General features: G+C 45.9%; 1 non-coding gene across 1 annotated transcript; it reads right to left on the minus strand.

Annotated features, from left to right (window-relative positions):
• Positions 1–19891: 19891 nt before the first annotated feature.
• On the minus strand, positions 19892–19966 carry Trnas-uga. The gene has a single exon. It is a non-coding gene; the product is annotated as a tRNA-Ser (tRNA).
• Positions 19967–26673: the final 6707 nt, after the last annotated feature.

Genomic DNA, 26673 nt, shown 5'->3' on the forward strand with positions numbered 1-26673 from the left:
CATTCCACATCCAACCACCCCCAAAGCCAGAAATTTGCAGCACTAAGGCACATGTTACATAGATTAAACAGAATCCCACTCAGTAAGAGAAACTATGAACAAGAAATGAACATGATCATACAAATAGCTAGGAACAACGGGCATGACACACATGTGGTACACAGGCTCAATCAAAAAATAAAAACACAAATAAAAAACAAACACAACATTTCCACAATACAAAAGAACTCACAAGCTGAAAACTTACAAACACACTCAACAAACACACACAATGACAACACCACACAGAAAAGAACCAGATGGTACACCATGACCTACACACATAAACTAACACACAGAGTTGAAAACATCCTAAAGAGGCAGGGCTTCAAAATAGCATATAAGCCTGGGCAAACCCTTCAATCACACCTAAGCCAGCCAGCTACCAAGAGGGACAAATTCCAACAATCAGGAATATATAAACTTGAATGTCAAAGTTGTGATGCAGTATACATAGGCATGACATGCAGGAATTTTGAAACAAGATACAAAGAACATATCAGATGTTGGAAGTATGAAACAAACCATTCCACATTTGCAGAGCATTTAAAACACTACAACCATCATCCTACAAACATGGAACAAGAAATGAAAATAATGAGAATAAGCAACCATGACAAACATCTTATACAAATGCAAGAGAACTTCCACATCCAGAAAGTCATAGCAGAAAACAAACATGTGATAAATGAACAAACACACATCAGCACAGGCTCCTTACTACACTCAATAAAGGAAATGATAACATAAAAAAAAGTATATAACACCAAAACACACACACACACACACACACACACACACACACACACACACACACACACACCCTCCCAAAAAAAAAAAAAAATTGCATAACACCAAAATACAGACAGACACACATACACAGCACAAATATATATATATATATATATATATATATATATATATATATATATATATATATATAAATCACACCAAAACACACACACACACATACACAGGACATAAACAAAAATAAATAATTAAATACAATAAAATAAAATAATATGACACCAAAAAACACACACACACACACACACACACACACACACACACACACAAGCGCACACACAAATGCATACACGAACAGACCACTGATACTTCGATAGTTACACTCATAAGTTTGGCAGTAATATTCGATCTTTGGCAAAAACATTTGACAGTCGGCAACAGAAACCAAAACATTGCATTAAAAAAAGCGTTCAGTGCATAGTGCTGTGGAATGCAGAAAAAACAGCAAATTGGCGCTCATAGGAAGAAGAACAAGACCAAAAATGCAACAGGAGCATAATATGTAAGAAACTGTCTACGCAACCTGTAAGTACAGTTCAAAACATTACTACTTAATAGAAAATACCAACCACCAGAACTGTTTATAACCTATAGGCACAGTGACAAAAAATGTAAATAAAATAGCTAACATATGTACATATTACAGGCCACTGATGATGCCTTGCAGAAAATAAAGGCGAAACGCGTATGGCACTAAAATTGTGTTTTATTCAGTTGCTGTCAGACGGTCCATAAGTGAAAATCATCAACATACCGTGGTCAAGGTGGGTTTGGAGGGTACGTTGGGACCGTTGAAGGGTAGGATATAGGGCTAGGAAGGCGGTGTCATCAGCGAACTGGAGAAGATGAACAGGAGGGGGAGGTTTGAGCATATCAGCAGTGTACAGGAGATAGAGGAGAGGGGAAAGGACAGAACCTTGGGGCACGCCGGCAGAGGGGTAGAAAGTACAGGAGTTGGAATTGTGGATAGTCACATAGGAGGGACGATGGGAGAGGAAGGAAGCAACGAGACGGACGAAGTTGATGGGGAGAGCATAGGTCTGGAGTTTGAAAAGGAGCCCAGGATGCCAGACACGGTCATAGGCGTTCTGGAGATCAAGGGAAACAAAGATAGCAGAGCGACGGGAGTTAAGTTGGAGGGAAAGAAGATGGGTAAGGCTAAGGAGCTGGTCGTCAGCAGAGAAGGAAGGCCGGAAGCCACATTGGGTAAGAGGAAGGAGGCGGTGCTGGTGAAGGTGGCGGTGGATACGGCGAGAGAGGATGGCCTCAAAGACCTTACTGAACATGGAGGTGAGGCAGATGGGACGATAGGAAGAGGTAGCAGAGGGGGGTTTGTTAGGCTTAGGGAACAGCAGGACACGGAAAGTCTTCCACAGGTCAGGGTAAAATCCAGTGGAGAGGAGGACTTTGTACAGGGTAGCAAGGACAGACAGGAAGGATGGGGGGGGATTCCTTGAGGTGACAGTAGGTGATGCCATCATGACCAGGGGCGGTGTTTCGTTTGGAGCGGAGGATGAGTGTGATGTCTTGCATGGTGATGGGAGTGTTGATGTCGGAGGGGGGTAGCTGATCCAAGTACTGGAAGCTAGGGGCGAGTGGGGGGACAGAGGTGTCAGTGCGGTCAAGGACAGTGGGGAAGAGGGAGTAATCAAAATGGGGATCGTCAGGAATGGAGAAGACCACGGACAGGTGGGAAGCAAAATGGTTAGCCTTACTGAGGTTGTCAGGAAAGGGTCGATCGTCATGGAGGATGGGGTAATGCGGGGTGGGATGGCTACCAGTAAGGCGGTGGAAGGCTGACCAGTACTTGGAGGAGTTGACAGGGAGGGTGGAGTTGAGGCGTGTGCATGTCTGACGCCAGTCCCGGCGTTTCTTTGCTGTAAGGAGGTTCCGGATATGTCGCTGTAATTGCCGGTGGCGAGTGAGAGTATCCCAGTCACGAGTGCAGAGGAAGGAGCGGTAGAGCCGGTGGGATTCACGCAGAAGAAGGACGGCCTGTGGAGGAAGAGTAGGGCGGTGAGGGTGGATGAGTTTGGTAGGGACATGAGCCTCCACAGCATCAGTGATGGTCTTCTGAAGGAAGGAAGAGGCATGGGTGATGTCATCAGGGTGGTGGAAAGGGAGGGGGTGGCTTTCGACCTGTAAGGCAATGGATTCCTGGTAGGCAACCCAATTGGCATGGTGGTAGTCATGGACAGATTTTGGAGGGGCAGGTGGGCGGGTGGCTGCAGTGGCAGGACGGGTAGAGGAGATGGTGAGTAGGACAGGGAGATGGTCACTACCGACGGGATCGAGGACATCAACAGCAATGCGACCAAGGAGGTTGGGGGAAGTGAGGATAACATCGGGGGTGGAGTTACTTTCAGGACGGCTTTGCTGTGGGAGAGGAACAAGGTCACCATGGAGGGTGGCAGGGAACTGATGCCACCGCCGAAGAATGGCAGGGTCACGGCTGTCGATGTTGAGGTCAGCGGCGATCACATAGGTGGAGAAGTACGGTCAACATGGGAAAGGAAGTCAAAGGGGAGAGGAGCTGCGGGGCGAATATAGATAGTGGCACAGGTGACGGTGAGGGAGGGAAAAAAGAGGCTGAGGAGAAGGTGGTTGGTTGGGTCATTGAGGAGGGGTTGTGGCCGGACAGGGAGATGACTGAGGTGGCCGATAGCGACCCCGCCTTGAGCTAGGGGAAGGGGATTGTCAGTGCGGTGAAGGAGATAAGGGGAGATGCGGACCACATGGTGGGGTTGGAGGAAGGTTTCATTAAGGATGAAGGAGTCAACCTGGTGCTGGGAGAGGGTATGCATGAAGAGGTATTTGTTTGCAGGGAGGGAGCGAATGTTAGAGGACACGATACTGTTGACGAGCCATGGGGTTGGGTGTGGGAAGGGTGTGGGAAGGGGAGAGAGGGGCTTAAACAAGGGTGTCTAGGCGGGTGAAGGTAAAGTGGGCTTGGTTGTGGGAGTATGTAGCGTAGGTGTTTAAGTGGAAAACAGAGCGGGCAGCGAGGGAAATCTGCTGGAGTGTGTGGGGGCACTGGAAGGGGTGGATGTTCTGCAGGACGACGGTGAGGAACCGGATGATGTCTTCTGCTGTAGGGGGAGGGCAGAGGGAATTGTTAGGGTGGATAGGTGGGTCAATGGGGCGAACGGGGACAGTGAGTTCAGGGGTGGTGGGAGGGGGCTTGGCTTTGCATTTGGAGGAATAGGTGGGGTGAGGTTCATTGCAGGTGTTGCAGGATGGGGGGGAGGCGAGGTTGGGACACTGTTTGAGGAAGTGGGAGGCTTTACAATGGGGGCAGGTGGGTGGGTTCTTGCAGTTTTGGGTGAGGTGGTCATTGTACAGAAGACAACGCTGGCAGCGGTAGGATTGAGGAGGGGAACGGGACGGGTCAACAGGGTGGCGGCGGTTGAAAATCAGGGCTCCCTGCGTGAGGAGGTGGTCGATGGAGGAGGCGGACTCTGTAAAGATACGCATGAGGAAAGTAGGGCCAGAGGAGTTGTAAATACGGCGGGCAGAGCGGACTTCCAGGGAGGGGTGGGCATTCAGTTCCGCCAACACCTCAGCCTCCGTGATCACAGGGCTGAGTTTTGTGATGACGGCAGTGAGGGTCGGCGGACGACGAGACGGTTGGGGTTGACGAGGAGAGGAGGATGTAAGGAATGGGGTGAGGGATGCGTGGGGCCGAAAGGTGATGTGGGGAAGGCGCCGGAGGAGATCAGTATGGAAGGACGGAGAGGGAGACTTGATGAGGACAGAGTCTCTGCGAGGGATAAGTTGGGTGATGGGTGCACTGGGAATGTACTTCCAGATTTCAAGGGTGAGGGTGCGGGCATCCAGGAATTTCGGATCAGGGTTGGCTAGGACAAAGGTATACAGGGAGGGGGCTGGAGAGGAGGGAGGTGGGGTGGTATCCATAGCGGAGTCAGTGGGAGGTGGGGCGGGCAGTGGCTTTCTGGAGGAAGGAGTAGAGGAGAGGTCGCCACTGGGCCGTTTGGAAGATTTTTTGGCAGGTGTTGCCTGGGAGGAGGGACGAGGGACTGGATGGATGGGGAGGTGGTGGGAGGCAGGGCCCTCCTGTGAGGCAGTAGCACTGGATGAGAGGGTAGGGCGCTCTGTGGCGGCGACTGTGGCGCGGCGGGCGGAGACTCTGGCAAGGGAAGCAGCGATAGTCGCAGGGGGGAGAGGGGGAAAGTCGTCTCGGCGGGTGACAGGAGGGGGAGGGGGGTTGGGAGCGGGGACAGAGGCAGGAGCGGGAGAAGCAGCAGGGGCAGTAGCAGGGGTAGGAGCAGGAGTGACGTACAGGTGGGGATACATCGATGGAGAGGAGATAGATGGGGAGGAGACTGTGAGTAGGGGAGGTGCACGAGACGGGTGAATCCCAGAGGAAGCACTCCATGACGTTACAGTGGGGGCAGGTGAAGGAGAGGTGTAGATGATGGTGGTAGTCGGGGCGTCCATGATCGCAGGCGGCAGCGAACACCGAGAGACGGCGGCAGCGGCGAGCACCGAGAGACGGCGGCAGGAGAAGCGGCGAGCACCAAGAGACGGCGGCAGAAGAAGCGGCGAGCACCAAGAGACGGCGGCAGCGGCGGCGGCTGAAGAAGCGGCGACGAGGTGGCGGCGGCAGATGAGGAAGCGGCGAGCACCGACAGACGGCGACCAAGCGGCGGCAGTGAAGGCGACGGCGGCGGTGAAGGCGACGGCGGCGGCGGCGGCGGCGGCGGCGGCAAGCACCGGGCGGCGGCGGGCAGCAGTGACGGCGTGCAGATGGGCAACAACGCGACAAGCACGGTTAGGGCTCTTCCACGTCGAAGATACACCCTGAGAGTAGCCCAGGCAGTGCGAGTCCTCGATGAGGAAGTGAGGGAATCCAACCCTCGAATGGCGATTATTAGTGCAAGTCGCTCTATTTATACGTAAAAGTGCCGCAGGCGCGAATGCGCAAGTTACCGTAGCATGCGCGCCACCTGTCGATTCCAAGGCCATCTACAATATTACTGCATCTACGGAGCGCCAACGAATGCGTGAAAAAAGTAAAACATGCACGCAGACGTGTCCGAAACAATAAAATGCAAAATTTCAATATTAAAATTAAAATTACTTGTCGCTCGACATGTCATGACATGAGAACACTACAGCTGAAGGATTCGGACTTGTTAGTAAGTTTCGATGTCATTTCACTCTTCACGAAGGTCCCTCTTTTGGATTCATTGTCACTTATCGGCAATAAGTTTACGGCCGATATAACGGCGCTGTTTCACCATGCCCTGTCCTCTACTTACTTTCTATTTAATAATGAATATTTTGAGCAACTTGACGGTGTTGCCATCGGCAGTCCTCTGTCCCTTCTGGTAGCAAACTTTTATATGGAAGACTTTGAGGAGAGGGCTCTCGATTCGGCGATGTTGAAACCATCAGTCTTCTGGCGGTACGTGGACGATACCTTTGTAGTGGGGCCTCGCGGTGAAGAAGAGCTTTCACGGTTTTTACAACATCTGAATTCCATCCACACAAGCATTCAGTTTACGATGGAAGTTGAAAAGGATGGTTGCCTACCATTTCTGGACGTCATAGTTAAATGCAGGGTGGATGGGTTATTGGGGCATTCTGTCTATCGAAAACCCACGCTTACGGATCTGTACCTGCAGGCGTCAAGCTGTCATAGCCCGTCACAAACTATAGGTGTTCTTCGAACGTTGGTGCATAGGGCACATGTCGTGTCTCATAAAGACAACCTTGCAGACGAATTAGAGCACTTGAAATCGGTATTTCAACATAATGGATATTCTGCACATCAGGTCAGTACTGCTTTAAGGAGGAAAAAACGTGAGCACCCACAAGATCAAGAGGATAAGGAGGTGTTTATGCCCAGAGCATTTATCCCATATGTCGGGAACATTTCATCGAAAATAGGCAGAATTTTAAAGAAACATCGTGTGAAAGCAATCTTCCGGCCACCTACAAAGACTCGTGCTCTTCTGGGCTCAGCCAAGGATGATCTGGGATTACGGAAGGCTGGGATTTATAAAATACCTTGACAGTGAGGGAAAGCCTACATTGGTCAAACCACACGCACAGTACACGACCGCTGCGTTGAACATGAGCGCCACACTCGCCTTTTACAGCACAGTAAGTCGGCCATAGCCGAACATCGTAATTCCACAGGACATACTATGGATTATTCGGCCACGAAAATCTTGGCCCCATCGAGATCCTTCTGGGATTCAGTTGTGAAGAAATCCGTGGAAATACGTTTAGCGGAGAATCTCATTAATCGTGATGGCGGCTTATTGAATAAGGCCTGGGACCCGTTGATTTCTTTAATTTCAACCAAAAGAAAACTTTTTATGGCTTCTGACATGATGAGCGACAAGTAATTTTAATATTGAAATTTTGCATTTTATTGTTTCGGACACGTCTGTGTGCATGTTTTACTTTTTTCACGCATTCGTTGGCGCTCCATAGATGCAGTAATATTGTAGAGGGCCTTGGAATCGACAGGTGGCGCGCATGCTACGGTAACTTGCGCATGCGCGCCTGCGGCACATTTACGTATAAATAGAGCGACTTGCACTAGCAATCTCCAGTGTCAAACACTCGCCTGAAGATGGCTGTAAGGTTGTCAGCCGAAATATCGTGGAAAGAAGTCGATGAGATCCGGCTGCAATCCCGAAATTTGGGGAATATTTGATACGCCGGGAAAATTTCAAGAGTCACAACTTCAGGTCTTTCTGTACTGGGTGAGACTTCTGGTCTGTATCTTGTGGTGGACTAAGAGACAGTGGCAGTTTCCAGCTGTACCAGCGGTGGATCTGCATGTAATCTCGGACATACACTATGTGATCAAAAGTCTCCGGACACCTGGCTGAAAATTACTTATAAGTTCGTGGCGTGCTCCATCGGTACGGCTGGAATTCAATGTGCCTTAGCCTAGATGACAGCTTCCACTCCTTCAGGCATACGTTCAATCAGGCACTGGAAGGTTTCTTGGAGAATGGTAGCCCATTCTTCACGGAGTGCTGCACTGAGGAGAGGTATCGACGTCGGTCGGTGAGACCTGGTGCGGTGTTCGAAAACATCCCAAAAGTGTTCTATAGGATTCAGCTCAGGACTCTGTGCAGGGCAGTCCATTACAGGGACGTTATTCTGGTGTAACCACTCCGCCACAAGCCTTGCAATATGAACAGGTGCTCGATGGTGTTGAAAGGTGCATTCAGCAGCCCCGAATCGCTCTCCAACAGTGGGAAGCAAGATGGTGCCTAAAACGTCAATGTAGGCCTGTGCTGTGATAGTGCCGCGCAAAACAACAATGGGTGCACAATCCCCCACCTGGCCGGCCGGAGTGGCCGTGCGGTTCTAGGCGCTACAGTCTGGAGCCGAGCGACCGCTACGGTCGCAGGCTCGAATCCTGCTTCGGGCATGGATGTGTGTGATGTCCTTAGGTTGGTTCGGTTTAAGTAGTTCTAAATTCTAGGCGACTGATGACCTCAGAAGTTAAGTCGCATAGTGCTCAGAGCTATTTGAATCCCCCACCACAAGAAACAAGACCACACCGTAAAGCCACCGTCTCCGAATACTACTGATGGCAGTACACACGCTGGCAGATGATGTTTACCGGGCGTTCGACATACCCACACCCTACCATCGGATCGCCACATTGTGTACAGTGATTCGTCACTCCACACAACGTTTTTCCACTGTTCAGTCGTGCAATGTTTACGCTCCTTACACCAAGCAAGGCGTCGTTTGGCATTTACTGGTGTGATGTGTGGCTTATGAGCAGCCGCTCGACCATGAAATCAAGTTTTCTCACCTCCCGTCGAAATGTCATAGTACTTGCAGTGGGTCCTGATGTAGTTTGGAATTCCTGTGTGATGGTCTGGATCGATGTCTGCCTATTACACATTACGACCCTCTTCAAATGCCGGCAGTCTCTACCAGTCAAAAGACGAGGTCGGCCTATACGCTTTTGTGCTGTGCGTGTCCTTTCACGTTTCCACTTCACTATCACATCGGAAACAGTGGACATAGGGATGTTTATGAGTGTGGACTTCTCGCGTACAGACGTATGACACAAGTGACACCCAATCACCTGACCACTTTTGAAGTCCGTGAGTTCCGCAGAGCGCCCCATTCTGTTCTCTCACGGTGTCTAATGACTACTGTGGTCGCTGATAAGGAGTACCTGCCAGTAGGTGGCAGCACAATATAACTGATTAGAATATGTTTTTGGGGGTGTCTGTATGCTTTTGATCACATAGTCTATCGTGAGTTACTAGGGTGAACTTATTCGTCCTGAATCGGTTGCCTGACGTTTGACATTTACAGCACGCACTGTCATGCCTGTGAGTCAAATTGGTTTGGCCAGACCAGCAAACTGAAGCACCTCACACTGAAATCTGCCGTGATATCAGGGCTCTAATAGGAAAGTTTCCAGCGTTCTGATAATCAGAACGCCAGGCCACATAGTGTTCAAGTTTTAGTTGCCGTTTCAGAACATTACATCTGCCGCAGCGCAACGCTCCTCGCCCACGACGCGCAGTTTTCTGCTGCCGCCCGAATCAAAGTGGAAGGGTAAAGTACTGCTGCACCAGTGTAAGGTTGTTAAATGATAACCGCAGCTCCCAGTTCTCAGGTGAACCTACTTTGTGGTATACTTGATCGTAGCTGATTCCATTTGAATGGAGTTGGTCCTCACAGCGGATTCATGTAAACGAAGTCACACTGTGTTGTAAAAGAAATGAATTCAGGGCAGAGCTAGTATAGCTTCCTCCCCAATGTATGCTTTGCCTAACAAATCCTAATCCTTAAGTGAATTGTGTTTGTGATTTTGGTATAAAATTTATCAATCGGTTCTCCGGAAATTTGTGATTCCTAAATGTTTAATAAAACTTGTCATTATTTTGTAAACTTAAATATGCCACTGTTATGATTCATACTCCATCTGCTATTTACTGTTTGTATTTAATTCTGGTGGTTCACGGATACACTAGGAATTTATGGTTCAGTCTTATTAAATTAGTTAATTGGTCTATTAATTTGACTTCCGAAAGTGATTAGGGCATACGGCAACGAAAGTGACGTGAGTGAATTTATTAACTCATATACAAAAGTTAAGGGTGCAGCACGCGATTTGGAGGTTGTTCATAAGATAATATTTTTCTTTACGTAAACATAATAACATTTCGGTTCGCTCAGACATGTATTTATGATTAAAGCATGTGATGGCTTCCAGTATTACAAAACAAAGAGCAGGATTTTACATCAGCTCCTTCATGTCACCTGCTTTTAATATATTCCTAAACACAAACATTTTACATCTTCTTGTTACCAGTTGCTTGCTTCTTTTCCTTAAATATAACCTTACAGGGTGAGACTAGTGGCACCTTATGGATCTGTTTTCAATACTCTTCTCGGTGGAAAAACGTAACCGAAAGTTCCCCAATCGAGTATATAAGGCGTTTAAAATAGCTTCTTATCAAACAGGATAAATGGAAACATTAATTTATGAACGCTCTTCCATCCCAGCTTCCCTTAGGAATCAGGATAAGCTATTAAACCGCGGCCCAGCTGCTAATCATCGAATTCAGGTGCGCTCGGGGGGACTGACGGCGTTCTTTAGTGAAGCAAATGGTCTTTATTTCGTAAGAGATGGTTAATCAGAAGACGAAAGATGGAGAACCACATTGCAAGATTAGAAATAATGAATGATTTGTAAGACAGTTCAAACAAGTCGAGAGTCCCCTAACATCTGCGTGAGAAGAAAAAGATGAAACCTCCTGACAGATTAAAACTGTGTGCCGAGCCGAGACTCGAACTCGGGACCTTTGCCTGTGAGGGCGGCTCGTGAGTCGTGCTTTGGTAGCTCAGTTTATGAATATGCTTGTGCTGGACCAGGATTGTAACCCACATACGTTCCATTCCTAGAGATCCGCATAAGAATTTCAGTCGAGGACCAAAAATTGCAACGTCTCAAGTTCAAGTTAAATATAAACACTGTCAACGAAATAAAGAAACAATAAAAAATAGTTGGCAGGCACTTGCCCACGAAAGGCAATGGTCCTGAGTTCGAGTCTCGGTCCGGCACACAGTTTTAATCTGTCAGGAAGTTTCATACTGGCGCACATTCTGCTGCAGAGTGAAAATCTCATTCTGGAAACATCCCCCAGTCTGTGGTTAAGCCATGTCTCCGCAGTATCCTTTCTTTCAGGAGTGCTAGATCTGCTAGGTTCGCGGAAGAGCATCTGTAAAGTTTGAATGGTAGGAGACGAGCTACTGGCGGAATTGATGCGGTGAGGGCGGGTCGTGAGTCGTGCTTAGGTAGCTCAGTTGGTTGAGCACTTGCCCGCGAAAGGCAAAGGTCCAGAGTTCGAGTACCGGTCCAGCACACAGTTTTAATCTGCCAGGAAGTTTCGTAGCAGCGCACACTCCGCTGCAGAGTGAAAATGTCATTCTGGAAGAAAAGGATGATTGGGTACAGCAAGGTAAGGATACTATTCTCATTCCTTTCAGGTATACTTGAGAATCTTTCTTCTCCGTTAACGAGAAAAACTCGCTTTAGCGACAAGATGGCCCAGAGGATAGCCCATCAAAAACTGAACATATATCACGCATGAAAAAAAGGAAGAAGGTGTACGGAACTGCGGAAAAAGAAGCAAAATCGAAACAGTGAATGATCCACGCTCAATTTATGCAACGTGCAGCACGCGCAGCGTGGCGTCGTGGTTGTGCGGCACGGTGATAGGGGAGATCCGTGTTTAAATATCCCTCATGCCGCATATTTTTTTCTTTTCATTAAATTATGAACTGCCGTCCGGTTACTGGCGCGTCTGTTCGGTGTACTCAAATTTGTGCCTGTGTCGTGGTGTAACGTCCGTTTGCTACCAGCGAGTTGTAGGGAAGGGATCTCCGGACGGATTTACTTCCTGTTTGTCCTTCACAAATACCACGTGTTATGACTCTAGCGTTCCGTTTTGTAAGTTTTTTTTGTGGCGGTGTTCGTAGCGACAAACAATTCGCGGTAGAAACGGCTTACGAAGTCACCGCCACACTTTTAATAGCGGGCCGACCGGTCCGCTGGAACAGTGAACAGAAAGATGAAAACCCAAACACTCTGATTAAATAAAAGCCGGTACTTATCTTTATTGATGAAGATACAGAAACACAATAGTGAACTCCGTGTCTACAGAAATCTGTCTAGTTCGAGTCGGAGCGGCTAGGTCAGCGTCGGCTGACGACAAACAACAACTCTGCTGCGATGAACACACAACTGACTAGCAAGTACACAATTCGGTGGCGAGTATACAACTGAGCGGCGAATACAGAACTGTCCTAGCGCTCGCGACTCCAGCGCTTAAGAAGCCAGAAGCCAGCGGTGGCGCGCGCAGACTTGCGGCGATTTCCTGTATCGCTGGCGCTGCTTATGCGGACGGCGTCCGGACTTTGATGCTGCCAACCTTTTGGCAGCGGGCTCGGTTGGCATTACTGGCTAGGATATAACAGTTTTGACTCTTGAATTCTCTTGTTGTAACATAGTTCACACTCGTTCATTTGTTGTTTTCATTTCTGTGAGATGTCTATGCTACATCTCGTCTGCTCTCACTACTCATTACATTTACTTGTACGTGGTAATACACTATTATCACATGACTCATATTATGTAGACAATTTGTGTGGCAACTGCCAAACCTACAGAAGGAGAACCGACACAACACTGGCCGGACAGAAAGTTCAGAATTTTCTGGAAAAGAATGGGGCGTGCGAGAGCTCTGGAAGCAAATCTCGTGGTTTGCACTCCAACACCGAGGCCAGACAACTACGACCGAAGCTTTCTGCAATTTGCTCGATGTTGCACGTCTTGAGCTTCAACCATTCATTGTTCCTAATTTGCTTCTTTTTTCACAGTTCAGTACACTTTCTTCCTCTTTTCACGACTGATCTATGTTCCCGTTTTTTGCGGGCTATGCACTGGGGCATTTTACTACTAAACCTGAGGAGAGTGAGATGGAAGGTTTCCCTTGTAAGTACCAACTACTATTTTGATCACTTGTGACCGAGTGAGGAAGGAATGCTAAGTGACGGTAATGGGAATCCGGAGATACTTCTTATTGGACCAACGCACCGTCATTATAGGATGTTAGAATTACGTCAGTCGTGTTCCTGACTGAACATAATCGAATGGAGAGGAACGAAAGCGACAGCAACACGACTTAATGTGGCCTGATTTCCGACTTCCGGAGAAACAGCAGAAAACTAACTGGAATTGCGATGGAGCACTCGCCGCATAGACAGTAAGGCCCTGCAATGAAAGCAGCCCCCTTCGTCCGTGAGTCCTTCAACGTCCAATCTCTCCTCGCTCGACGTACTCAGCCACGCTCCGTCTGCACGAGAACCAACTGTACAACTTACGCCATTCCGTAATCAGGGTAGGGGGAAAGCAGAATGCGGTAAATTTGAAAGTGACCAAGCATAATCTCTCCCGCATTCGTGACTTGACTGAATTTATCTCTCGCTCTCTCGTCCGCCAGGCCCACTCTTCCGCACATTTTACTTTCGTATCCAAAGGACGAGGGCAAAACTCATTATATTTTAAAATGTCCAGTCGTTCACGAGGCTTGCAACTCTATGTCCAGTTGTCCCTCGTACTCTGCTATCTACCTCACTCGCAAACGATGCTCAGCTACAGGTAGAGGGCGTCTAGACGTGCGGATGGTTTGAAAACCGCCAATGATGGGTCGTGGAGGGTATGCGTTTTCCTTTCCCTGTTCTGCCCTGCGCGTCTTTCTCATGTCCAAAACTGTCTCTACCGAGTAGTGGGGAGGAATTTTCTTTAGTATATGAACACGAGTACGATGTTTTTCTTCGCGGTTCCGCGTTTTGCCATCTCCCTCATCCAGAGGCTTCTGTCTCACTCCCAAAGCTACTCATGTTAAAGAGAGGGATTTCCGTTAAAGCTTGCCGTCTTGTTCACCCCAGGAGCGTCTTTGTTACGCACTAAGTAATGTAAAGTATGGGGGTGGGAGAAGTTTTCGTTACCGGTAACGTTTGAAAAACGGTTCCCATTCATAAGCCGTTCTCTCACGGGATCTGAAAACGCACTTAGACGAGGAGCTGATGACGTCACTGCGTGGAATACTACTACCCCGTGGAGCGTGAAACAAAAAACATGGCATATCAGCTTTGTTTTCCTGTGGAGAGGACGTGACCAGTAATTTGCGACACTACTTCAAGTCACAAGCGGAAAATGCGAGCCGTGATATTGTATTGAGCTAAACAATGGATTTCTTTGGATTCTTTATCACAGAGTGCGTGATATGAATACAAGCTTTTATAAAGCATCACCAAAAATTACCTGTTCCATTCTAATGAAATATCGATTTTGGAAACTATCAAGTGCGATTCTTCAGCGTGATGGTATTCAATGCGACATCGAGAACATGGACATCACGCATGCATAACCTGATATTAGTCACTATAACTGTATTCAGCTTAAAACTGAGAAGGGGGTGAAGATGCAGTTGAGCTGACGATTAATTTCTATTAGTATGTACGTCGGATCGTTGTACACGGTTATTCGTTGTCGAGTCCTGAACCTTCTCCCGATTTCCTCCGCCGTTCTTGGACAACCGTTAACAAAAGTAACGCCAATATTGACTCGTGATTTACGCGGCATAGGTCAATGTCACACTAGTTGAACTCAGACTGCCGCTGGTGACCCGTGAGGTCGCGCGAAAAATGATTCAAATGACTCTGAGCACTATGGGATTTAACATCTGAGGTCATAAGTCCCCTAGAACCTAGAACTACTTAAACTTAACTAACCCATCACACACATCCATGCCCGAGGCAGGATTCGAACCTCCGACCGCAGCGGTCGCGCGACTCCACACTGAAGCGCCTAGAACCGCTTGTCCACAGCAGCCGGCTGCAAATCACGAAAAGAAGTGATTTCTGTTCAATGATATCGGTGGCGGCTATTGCGTAAGAGGGTAAGAGCGCGTGGGCACCATAACCTTTTGAAAGCTTTCGGAGTTAGCGGTTATTTTTCTTTGAATGCTGTTAAACGCAATGAGGATGCGGAAATGTGAAATACGCGGCATTAAATCTACCGTGCTATGCTACATTGTTCGCGTCTACACTCCGTGCAACCTGGCATCAGAGTTGGGAACATACTTTCAGTAGTGCACATTTTAAGGAGCTTGTGCGTACGCGCAACTGGCGTGGTGTAATTACCTTACGGGGCAAATTCGTACGTATCTGATAAAAGCCTGCATGGTTCACAGTGTGCACGGCTAGCCCTTGCCACTAATCTACAAGTTTACGTTAGTGCCACCAAATGGTGGCACACTGCAGCAGACTCTTATCCCAGTTCGCTTCACATAAATCCCGCTAGATGCTATCACACTCATCAGATATGCCAATCCACTCAGTATATACTAAAATCAGATTAGACATCAATACATGTTATAGTTATACTGGCAGGAAAACCTATTTTGTGCGATTATGAATGAGATAGAATATAGTGAGTCCTGAATTTTATCATACGGTTGTCCATTTGAGGCGCTGAGAACCAAAAAGTACATCATCGTCGATTGTGAGACTGTAGCATTTATTCATGCCTCAGATATCTGTTGATTCTATGGTGGGTCAGGTTTATATATGCTGTCGGCCCACACTGTACATATGAACATCCACGAAAAGCTGTCTCATTGGTTACTTTGATATTCAGTTAAATGTGGGACCGACGACGGTGTACTTTCGGCCCTTGTGGTTTTCAGCGCCCCATTTCTATTCCAATCAAGTGATCATATTGCTAGACACTACTGCATGAACTTAATTATTTCCACAAACGGCAGTTTGTGTCTGGAGTTGGATGTATACTGTTGTGGAATTTGCATACGTGTGTAGTGTCAACATGAACTAAGTTGAATATTTTTTAGGTGCTAACACAAAAGAAAATTACCAGGAAAAGTTAGCCGAAAAGTAATTAGGGCCTCACAGACCAGAGTCATTGACTGAGAAAATGACGAAATCAAACAAGCTTGACTACAAGCGAAGAAAGAAGGCTATAATAAGCGTAAGTTGTTGTGTGTGGGCAACGTAAGAATGCCTTCTTTTCAGCGTGCAAGTTAATTCGTTAACTAAGAGCCTACATGTGTTCGTAGAGATCTTGTAAATATGTCCGAAAAAATAAAATCTCACAAAAACTCCCACTTGCACATAAATGCGAAACGGAGAATAACGAAAGCTTACATGGTATTTCGTTCTTGCCTAAACTATACTTAATTATGTACAAAATTATTATCATTGAAATTATTATTAGAAGTGGCCGTAATTGTTAAAAATGTTGATAAGCATAAATATTATACGGGAGGTGCTATTAATTTCACACTGTCAGAACTATATGATCCAGAACCTATGATCACGAGCCGCCACTGCGTGAGACGCAGGGAGATCGTTCGACGGACACTATGTCCGGCCTCTTTCTCGATGACAAACACGTCAAGTGTGACGACCGTTTTACTGTATTTTTCATTGCTCTTTCACTAAGAGGGTTTAAATTCTAACTACCAATGGAATCTACCAACTGCAGTCACACATGAAGTAAGAAATAAAGAAAATTAGCTAAAATAGAATGATGACATCACCAATCTTCGTTCCAAAAGACTTTTCTCCCCGCTGTAAAATATAGCACGGCAGATCCATACAGCACCACCGGTATGACGCACATGTGAAACATTTCGTCAACCAATATCAAAGTGGCTGACAGTCGTCTTTCATTGTCTGTCACGAATTCTAGAATTCCATTCCTCACACAAAAGTCAGTGAAATAACAGTCTACATTGCGACGGCACTTTATTAAAATGACCGTTTTCTGCCCATGCTTAGATCATCTGCAGATAGCACAATCAGCTGACGGTGTGTACAACAAGCGGTTGACCTCAGTCGCTGAAACCATCGCGATCTAGACTGTTTTTATTCACTGCCGTTGTATGGATTACAAGATCGGTGCTTCCTGAAAATGTTATAAAAAATTTTGACTGCATTCCTGCATTGAGATCGCGCTCTAATTGCAAATTCAGTTCAATGAGTCTTTATGTATCGAAAAACCTGAGAATTTTTCAGTGTTTCAAATGGTTCTCCTGCGAACCTTGCAGGAGAGCTGTGAAGTTTGGAAAGTAGGAGACGAGGTACTGGAGGAAGTAAAGCTGTGAGGACGGGTCGTGAGTCGTGCTTGGCTAGCTCAGATGGTAGAGCACTTGCCCGCGAAAGGCAAAGGTCCCGAGGTCGAGTCTCGGTCCGGCACAATGTTTTAAACTGCCACGAAATTTCATATCAGCGCACTCTCCGCTGTAGAGTGAAAATCTCATTCTGGGAATTATGGATTTGTTACCTGCTGAACTGCACACTGGTAGAACAGAGTAAATGATGTGCGAGTTGAACAACATCCCAAAGAAGGACTTTTCTGACAGTTTCAAAGGGTGTGTGAACGTTCTGTGCGTTATACTCTAGTGTTGGTGATAGGGATGGGGGAGGGCAGATTATGTACAACACCTGAACCATCACACTATGAAAAAAATAAACGTGTTGCTCTGAGAGATGGTGCATTACCTGTGTGGCATATTGTACGTTTTGGTTATTACGTATTGCAAGATTTAGCACAGTTGTACAGTATTTTCACAGAGAAAAGGGTGATCGCAGTGACAGGCCGAATAAATCATAATTACATAATTAATAGTATGGGTAACAATTTCTTAGATTGATTACTACCTCAAAGTGAGCAAGGCACAAGCAAGCCATAAGTGTTTAATTTCCTTTGGGAAGCGGGGTGTATTGAAGGGCGCATACAAGGACGCAAAACAGTTAGACTATACTATCAGATGTAGTGCATTTCACAGTGCAATTACGGCTGTGCAGAAAATATCGGGTAGTAAATTATGTCACGAGTTTTCGCCAAGGCTGTCTGATACAGAGAGAAAACAACTAACACACTAGTTCCAATGACCACAGTATCTGCATGTATACTCCTAAAACTCCGCAAGTAAGGTGCGATCAAAAAGTTTCTGTGTGAAGGCGACACGGTCTAGAATCGGTATGCCAACCTCGCAAAATCGCCGTGATGATTGAGGCAGTCATTCGATTGATGCACATGGATGGGGATACATGTTCGGTAAAATACTGTGTTTTACTGCATGAAAAATTCCGTAACTGTGTGCTGCATATCCTCGTCTGACACGTTTCGTGTACTGTTCAAGGCCTTTCTTAAGGGACCAAAGACGTGGTAATTTGATGGGGAGTGATCAAGCCTACATGGCGGGTAATCGACTCTCTCTCACTTCTGTTGGCGTAGCTTCTGCATTACGACATTTAAGAGCTGGGTACATGTGTTTATATGAAGCAGCAGTATCCCATGTCCGCAACAGTCGTTTTCAGCATACACATTCTTCATTCTGTGATGGATGTCCAGTGGCGTGTGTCTTGGGTAGGGGAGAAAAGACTAATATCATATAGGTTCTGTCTGGTGGCATTTGGTAATAACGTTGCACAGTCGACGTTTCTTTGTTTACCGCACTCACGTTGAAAGACACGAATGCAACACCGATTCATTGCCTACATACATTGGAGTTCTGCTACGTTGCATAGAAGCTGCAGTAACGCCCTCAAAAGGAAACGTTTTGATCGCCCACCACAGTGCCATCAGTCTGCTGGCTACTGGATTCCCCAGAAGGCGACGACGGGTGACGTGAACATGAAATAAATTTTTTTCCATAATTAAAAATAAAAAGATTTCCCCCCCCCCCCCAATGTTGCATTTCTCCCATGACTAAGCAACAGTTCGAAATTAATATTTTTCTTGCTTTGTACCTGAAACTAATATTTTAGCAGGGATTAAAATCTATATAAGTGGACCACTAAAAAAGGATGCTGCATAGAGTTCAAAGTCCACGAGAACTTCCGACTGTAATCAACAGCTGCAATAAATTTTTACGAAACTATATTTAATCTATGAGTATTTTCTGGACACCCGTTGTATGTAGTTGTGTATTATATTCTCCTCACTGTAAATGTAACGCACTGCAACACACAAACAGAGGAGATTATTTAGCCACTGCCGACGGCTGGAGAAGCCCTCCGGCGCTGGCCAGCCCTTCAGAGTTATTGCTGAGGGACTCTGCGGGCGTGCAGTGGATTCCCCAGCTGGCGAGGGGACGGCCTCCCGGCAGATCCTCTCGCCTTGGTGGCAAGCCGCCACCGGCTGCGACCAGTCCCAGGGGAAACTCCCTGTCAACCCCTGCTTCTTCTACACATTTATAATTTGAGTAGCCTTGCAAGCCAAAATATAGCACTCTCAAACTGTGTGGGCGTCAACGCTTTTAATGTAAGCCTTCCAGGGTATTAGCAAGCAGCAGTTGGCTAAACGACACAGTCTAAGCATCCTGATATAAGTGGTTCTGTAAATGTCTTTTGTCACTAGGTTACATACTTTATGGTAACCTCATTCTTAATATCCTTTGGACAACAGATTTCACACCCATCCACCAGCTGGGTGAAGATAAACCTACATTCTCATCTCATTACTGGAGAGCGCACTGGTCTAGAATGTGAACAGGCTCGTTTATAGTGTGCAGTCGGTCTGCCTGCCTCAAAGACCATATCACGCCTAGACCTATTATTTTACATCAATAATGGCTGTCAATACACAAAGTTTCTCTCTGAAGTGGGACAAAAGAAAACTATTTCATCAGAGACAAGGGTATCGTAAGGACTGCTCCAGGGAAGTGTTATGGGACCGTTGCTGTTATCTATACATATAAATCATTTGGCAGACCGGTTGGGCAGTAGTCTGCAGTTGTTCGCTGATCACTGATATGAGGTGGAACGAACATGTGAAAACTGTGGTAGAGAAGGAAAATTGTCGATCTCAGTTTATTGGGAGAATTTTAGGGAAGAGTGGTTCACCTGTAAAGAAGACCGCATATAGGACGTGGCTGCGACCTGTTCTTAACTACTGCTAGAGTGAAACTTCCTGGCAGATTAAAACTGTGTGCCCGACCGAGACTCGAACTCGGGACCTTTGCCTTTCACGGGCAAGTGCTCTACCAACTGAGCTACCGAAGCACGACTCACGCCCGGTACTCACAGCTTTACTTCTGCCAGTATCTCGTCTCCTACCTTCCAAACTTTACAGAAGCTCTCCTGCGAAACTTGCAGAGCCAGCACTCCTGAAAGAAAGGATATAGCGGAGACATGGCCTAGCCACAGCCTGGGGGATGTTTCCAGAATGAGATTTTCACTCTGCAGCGGAGTGTGCGCTGATATGAAACTTCCTGGCAGATTAAAACTGTGTGCCCGACCGAGACTCGAACTCGGGACCTTTGCCCGCGAAAGGCAAAGGTCCCGAGTTCGAGTCTCGGTCGGGCACACAGTTTTAATCTGCCAGGAAGTTTCATATCAGCGCACACTCCGCTGCAGAGTGAAAATCTCATCCTGGATACTGCTAGAGTGTTTCGGATCCGTACCTGGTCGGTTTGAAGGAAGACATCGAAGTAATTCAGAGGGCTGCTAGATTTGTCGAACAAAACGTATGTGTTACAGAGATGCTTCGGTAATCAAATGGGAATACCTGGAGGGAAGGCCGCGTTCTTTCTGGAAAACTTATTGATAAAATTTAGAGATCCGTCATTTTAGGCTGCCGCCAACATACATCGCTCGTAATGACCGTGAAGATAAGGTACGAGAAATTAGGGCTCATGTGGAAGCGTAGAGACAGTCGGTTTTCCCTCGCTCTATTTGCGAGCGGAACAGGAAAGGAAGTGACTAGTAGTGGTACAGTGTACCCTCTGCCACGCACTGCTCTAGGGGTATCTATGTAGATGTAGATGTAGATGTGGATGTACTTTGTGCACACATTAAGGCTGCTATTGGGAAGCACACAGCGACAAAGATTGGCCTAATGATGGTCAGCTGGAGACAACACCAGCCGATGGACTTTATCAACAAATTATGCCTCATAGCCATAGCGAAGTGAATGTGTCAGGTTACAGCACTGTCCTTGGCGAGGCAGCTTGGAGGACTTTGCTGATCCAGATGGCATGCATCATTTGTTTACTCCCTAGGCGTCCATTACGAACAACAGTAGAAACACTTCATCGACGGGATGCATGAACAGCAGAGCAAAGTAGCACCTGTCAGCAGCAGCCGGCCGAGACACAAGCACCAACAGGGAAGTAACCGACTTTGTGACATTTTACGTGTTCCTAACCAGGAGCGAATAGAATAGTTTCATTTTCGTGCTTTGGTAGTTCAGTCTCTTCAGTCTGAAAGTAAACCGATTTTGTGACCTATTATGAGTTGCGAAACTGGAGCGAATTGTTTAATCTCACCTGAGTGCTTTGGTAGTTCACTTCTTAAAATTTTTGCGTGTTAATCTAATTTATTAGACACAGTTCTGGCCTTTTCGTCAGTGTCTTCAGTACAGATCTGTAGTGCTTCTCGATAGTTATTTGTTGGTAGTGTAGTTCTCCACGGTATTTAGTATGCTATGCTATGCTTTAGTATGCTATGATTGCTGCGTGCGGATGCGAGCTGAGTTGCTGACACTTCACTCCCAGCTCCAACATCTGATGGCTTGGGTTACACAGCTTGAAGTTGCCGTGGATGGACATCATTGTTGTGGGCCGGCCGTGGGAATCCAACATACGTTCAGCACATCTGAGTCCGCCGATAGGTCCGCATCGGTGGTTACTGCTCGCACTGAAGGTGACTCCTCACCTGTAATCCAGCGGAAGGTCGCCTCAGAGCGTGGCAGGCAGCGAAAGACTATCCAGGGGGCTACACGTAAGGCCTCCCCAAATAGTATGACAAACAGCATCCACGTGCTATTTCTGGCTGACAGTGCCCCACAGCCAAATGTAGTCGCTTGTCCTGTTTCAGAGCACACCTATCGGCTTGCAAGATCTGGGCAAACACAGTGGGTCAGATTACTGATAGTTGGAAGGTGCAACGTTATGCGTGTAGTGGGGGTCCCTTAGGGACATGATTGCCAAGGAGATGAAGAAAGCCTGTGTGCACTCCATATGGATGCTGGGTAGAGACATTCCAGATGTGGAATGAGTCGTCCTGAATGCCATGGAGAGCACAGGGTGCAGCCAGCTGCAGGGAGTGGTTCACGTCGGTGACAATGAAATGTGTCGTTTTGGACTGGAAGACATTCTCTTTGGTTTATAGCGGGTATCATAGGTGGTAATGGCTGCCAGTATCGCTTGCGAGGTGAAAGCAGAGCTCACCGTTTGCAACATAGTCGAAAGGACCGATTGAGGACCTCTGGTACAGAGCCCAGTACAGGGTCTGAATGAGACAGTTCTGCGACCATGTAGGCTGCAGATTCCTCGACTTGCACGATAGGGTGATGAGGTTTCAAGTTCTGCTATATAGATCAGGAGACCACTAGATGCAGGAGGCGGCTACATGGGTCGCAGGGGCTGTGTGGCGTGGACTGGGCGATTTTTTTAGGGTTTTAGGGAACACACAATGGACTTCCGTCTCAAAGGGTGCAGGCCGAAAACACGAAAAACGTACTCGTGGGACCATCGGTATAAAGGTTGTAAATTGTCGTATCTGCGTTGGGAAGTACTATAGCTCCCAGTTCTAATAGAAAGCACTGTTGCTCAAATCATTATAGGCACTCAAAAGGTGGCTAGAGGCATAAATAAATATTGCCGATTTTTTTTTCGCAGGACCTAATGGTGTTCAGGAAGGATGGGCGTTTACGAAGTTGGCGGTGGCGTGTTTGTTGCTGTTGGAAGTAGTTTATCTTGTAGTGAAACTGAGATAGATAGTTCCTATGAGTTCGTATGGATAGAGGTCTTCCTTGGCAACCGGAAAAAATTGTAGTGGGATCCTTTTACTGACCTCCCAACTCTTAAGATGCAATTACTGAAAGGTTAAAAAAAACTTGAGTCTATTTTCAAATATGTACCTGACTCATAAAATTATAGTGGGTGGTGTCTTTAGTTTATCCACGATATGTAGACTACAAAACGTTCTTAAATCCGGAAATACGCATAAAATATCATCTGAAATTGTGCTAAACGCATTCTCTGAAACTTATTTGGAACAGTTAGTTCATGAGCAAACTGGAATAGTAAACGGTTGCGTAATCACACTTGATCTCTTAGCAACAAATCATCTTAGCTAATAACGAGCATCAAAACGGATTTAGGCATTAGTGGACACAGGTTTGTCGTAGCGAGACTGAATATTGTAGCTCTAAAATCTTCCAAAAATAAACGAAAAATATGGCTATGCAAAGAAGCTGATATAAATTCGGTTGACGCCTTCCTGAGAGACAAGCTCCATTCCTTCCAAGTTAACAATGTAAGTGTAGACAATATGTGGCTTGAATCTAAACAAATAATATCGACATTAACTGAGAGATTTTACAGCAAATTAACTAACAAATGACGGAGCTGATCCTCCTTGGTACCCAAAACGCGTCAGAACATTGTTGCCGAAAGAACGAAAAATCATGCAAAATTCAAACGAACACAATCTCCAATATTGGTGATCTTTTACAGAGGCTCGAAATTTAGCGCGGACTTCAATGCGAGATGTTCATAATAGTTTCCAGAACGAAACTTTGTCTCGAATCCTGTCAGGAGATCCAAAGATATTCTGGTCGTATGTAAATAATACTAGCGGTATGACAGTCAATGCCTTCTCTGTGCTATAGGAATGGGAATACAATCGATGACAGTACTGTAAAAGCGGAGTTGCTAAACGCAGCCTTCCGAAATTCTTTCACCAGAATTTGAAATAAGAACAGCTGCCAACATGGGTAATTAGAGGTACATATCCTAATAGTAGTGAAGCAATTTAGTTCACTTAATAAAAGCAAATATTCGGTACAGACTGTATAACAATTAGGTTACTTTCAAAAAAATTGTTCAAATGGCTCTGAGCACTATGGGACTTAACATCTGTGGTCATCAGTCCCCTAGAACTTAGAACTATTTAAACCTAACTAACCTAAGGACATCACACACATCCATGCCCGAAGCAGGATTCGAACCTGCGACCGTGGCAGTCCTGCGGCTCCAGACTGAGCGCCGAGAACCACTAGAGCACCGCGGCCGGCGGTTCCTTTCAGAGTATGCTGATGCAATGGCTCTGTACTTAACAATCACATACAACCGCTCTCTAGACGAAAAATTCGTGCCCAAAAACTGGAAAGTTGCACAGGTCATACCAATATTCAAGAAAACCAGTAGGACTAATCCACTTAATTAGAGCCCCATATCATTAAATTCGATATGCAGCAGGATTCTGGAACATATATCGTGTTCGAACATTATGAATTACGTCGAAGAGAACGGTCTATTCACACACAGTCATCACGAACATAGTAAACATCGTTCATGTGAAACACAACTAGCTTTCACAAGGGCGTTGGCAGAATGAGGGTGACTTCTTATGTCGGAAGTCTTCGGTCGCCGATGCGTATTATTAACCAAATTTTAAGCAGGAGCAGCTTTCGAACCCGGGACAGAGAACGATTTAATTACTAATCAAAGACGTTACCCTTAGACCATAAGCGCACTTTCACTAAAGACGTTTAATGGACCCACTCAAGGAAGCACTGCACTTGTTACATTAGGATACTGTGTAACACTTCCATTTTTCTTGTTAAATTAATTATTGAGTAGAGGCACCAAGTAGAAGTACCAATCTGTTACCCTGCTTGTGAGTTCGCACCAAATGAACGGCACTGCAATTCCAAGGAAATCTTTTTTCCTTCCATCCATCCACTTAGAGTTGATGAATATAACGTACAACAAATCTGAGAAGCTCATTCCTTTGATTGGTCTCCCGCTTGTGAAAATGTTCTCTTCCTTTGTCCAAAAATTGCATCTCCACGTGAGTAACAAAAATATTTGACGCATAACGGCAGTTTTGATTCCACACACCCAACAGCTCAACTAAATTTCATAATACGTAATGGAGCACTCCGAAAGGCAACCAACCACTGACCGTGTTATCGAGAAACAAACCACACAAGTAAAACGTCTCACCGATCGATATATCAGAGGATATACTGGCTGAAACGCAGTATTCACGAGTGATTTCAGTGGAATTCTTGATATAACAAGAAAATGAGAGCTAAATCCACAAATAAAGATATAACAAACTGGATATAGTGCGAAAACGTGAGCTAAAAATAAAATAAAATTAGTATCGATTTCGAATTAAGAGTACTGAAATCTGTAAAGATTGGGTAATTTTCTTTATGCAAAATTCCGTTGTTGGACAGTGGAAGCCACTGCATTAAAGACACATCATGTGTATCCACAAGACCTCACCTGTAACTGAAAAAGTGTCATGATGATCCATTGGAAAAGATCCCGGAACAGTTCCCCAGTCGGATCTCCGGGAGGGGACTGCCAACAGGGAGGTGACTATGAGAAAAAGATTCAATCACGAACAATAGGATAACGTTCTACGAATAGGAGAGTGGAATGTCAAAGCTTGAATGAGATAGAGAAGCTAGAATATCTGAAAAGGAAAATGCAGCGGCTCAGTCTAGATGTTGTAGGGGTCAGTGAAATGAAATAGAAAGAAGACAAGGATTTCTGGTCAGATGAGTGTAGGGTATTATAAACAGCAGCAGAAAATCGTATAACAGGATTCGGATTTGTTATGAACAGGAAGGCAGGACAGAGTACGTGTTATTGTGAACAGTTCAGTGATAGAGTTACTCTTATCAGAATCGTAGGCAACCCAACACCGACAATGATAGTTTAGGTATACAAGCCGATGTCGCAAGATGAAGATGAACAGACAGAGAAAGTATATGAGGATATTGAAAGGGTAATGTAATACGCAAAGGGAGATGAAAATCCAATACTCATGGAGGACTGGAATGTAGTTGTAGGAAAAGAAGGGTAGGTTACAGGAGAATACGGACTTGGGACAAGGAATGAGAGAGGAGAAAGACTAATTGAGTTCTGTAATAAATTTCAGCTAGTAATAGCGAATACTCTGTTCTAGAACCGTAAGAGGAGGAGGTATACGTGGAAAAAGCCATGTGATACAGGAAGATTTCGGTTGGATTACGCCATGGTGAGACAGAGATGCCGAAATCAGTTACTGGATTGTAAGGCGCAGCCAGGAGCAGGTTCAGACTCAGATCACAACGTAGTAGTGATGAAGAGTCGGCTGAAGTTTATGAGATATGGAAGATAGATATAGAAGCACTAAGAAATGACGAGATACGCTTTAAGTTCTCCAAGGCTATAGATACAGCAATAAGGAATATTTCACTAGGAAGTACAGCCGATGGAGCATGGACACGTCTAAAAAGGGCATTCACAGAAGTTGGAAGGAGAATCATAGGTACAAAGAAAGTAATTACGAAGAAACTATGGGTAACAGAAAAAATACTTCACCCAATCTATGAAAGAAGGAAGAAAAAAAATGTCAGGGAAATTCACACACAGAAATATAAGTGGCTGAGGAGTGAAATTAATGGGAAGTGCAGGGAAGCTAAGATGAAATGGCTGCAAGAAAAATGTGACGAATTCTCAAAAGAAATACGGTCGGAGGGACTGACTCAGCATTTTGGAAAGTGAAGATAACCATCGGTGAAATTAAAAGCAAGGCTTGTAACATAAAAAGTACAACGGGAATCCCACTGTTAAATTCAGAGGAGAGATCGAATTGGTGGAATACATTGAAGGCCGCTTTGGTGCGAAGATTTGTCTGATGTGATGGAAGAAGAAACAGGAGTCGATGTAGATGACATAGAGGATCTAGTGTTATTACCAGAAT

This window comes from Schistocerca americana, chromosome 5 (assembly GCF_021461395.2).
Source record: "Schistocerca americana isolate TAMUIC-IGC-003095 chromosome 5, iqSchAmer2.1, whole genome shotgun sequence".
NCBI classification, from domain to species: domain Eukaryota; kingdom Metazoa; phylum Arthropoda; class Insecta; order Orthoptera; family Acrididae; genus Schistocerca; species Schistocerca americana.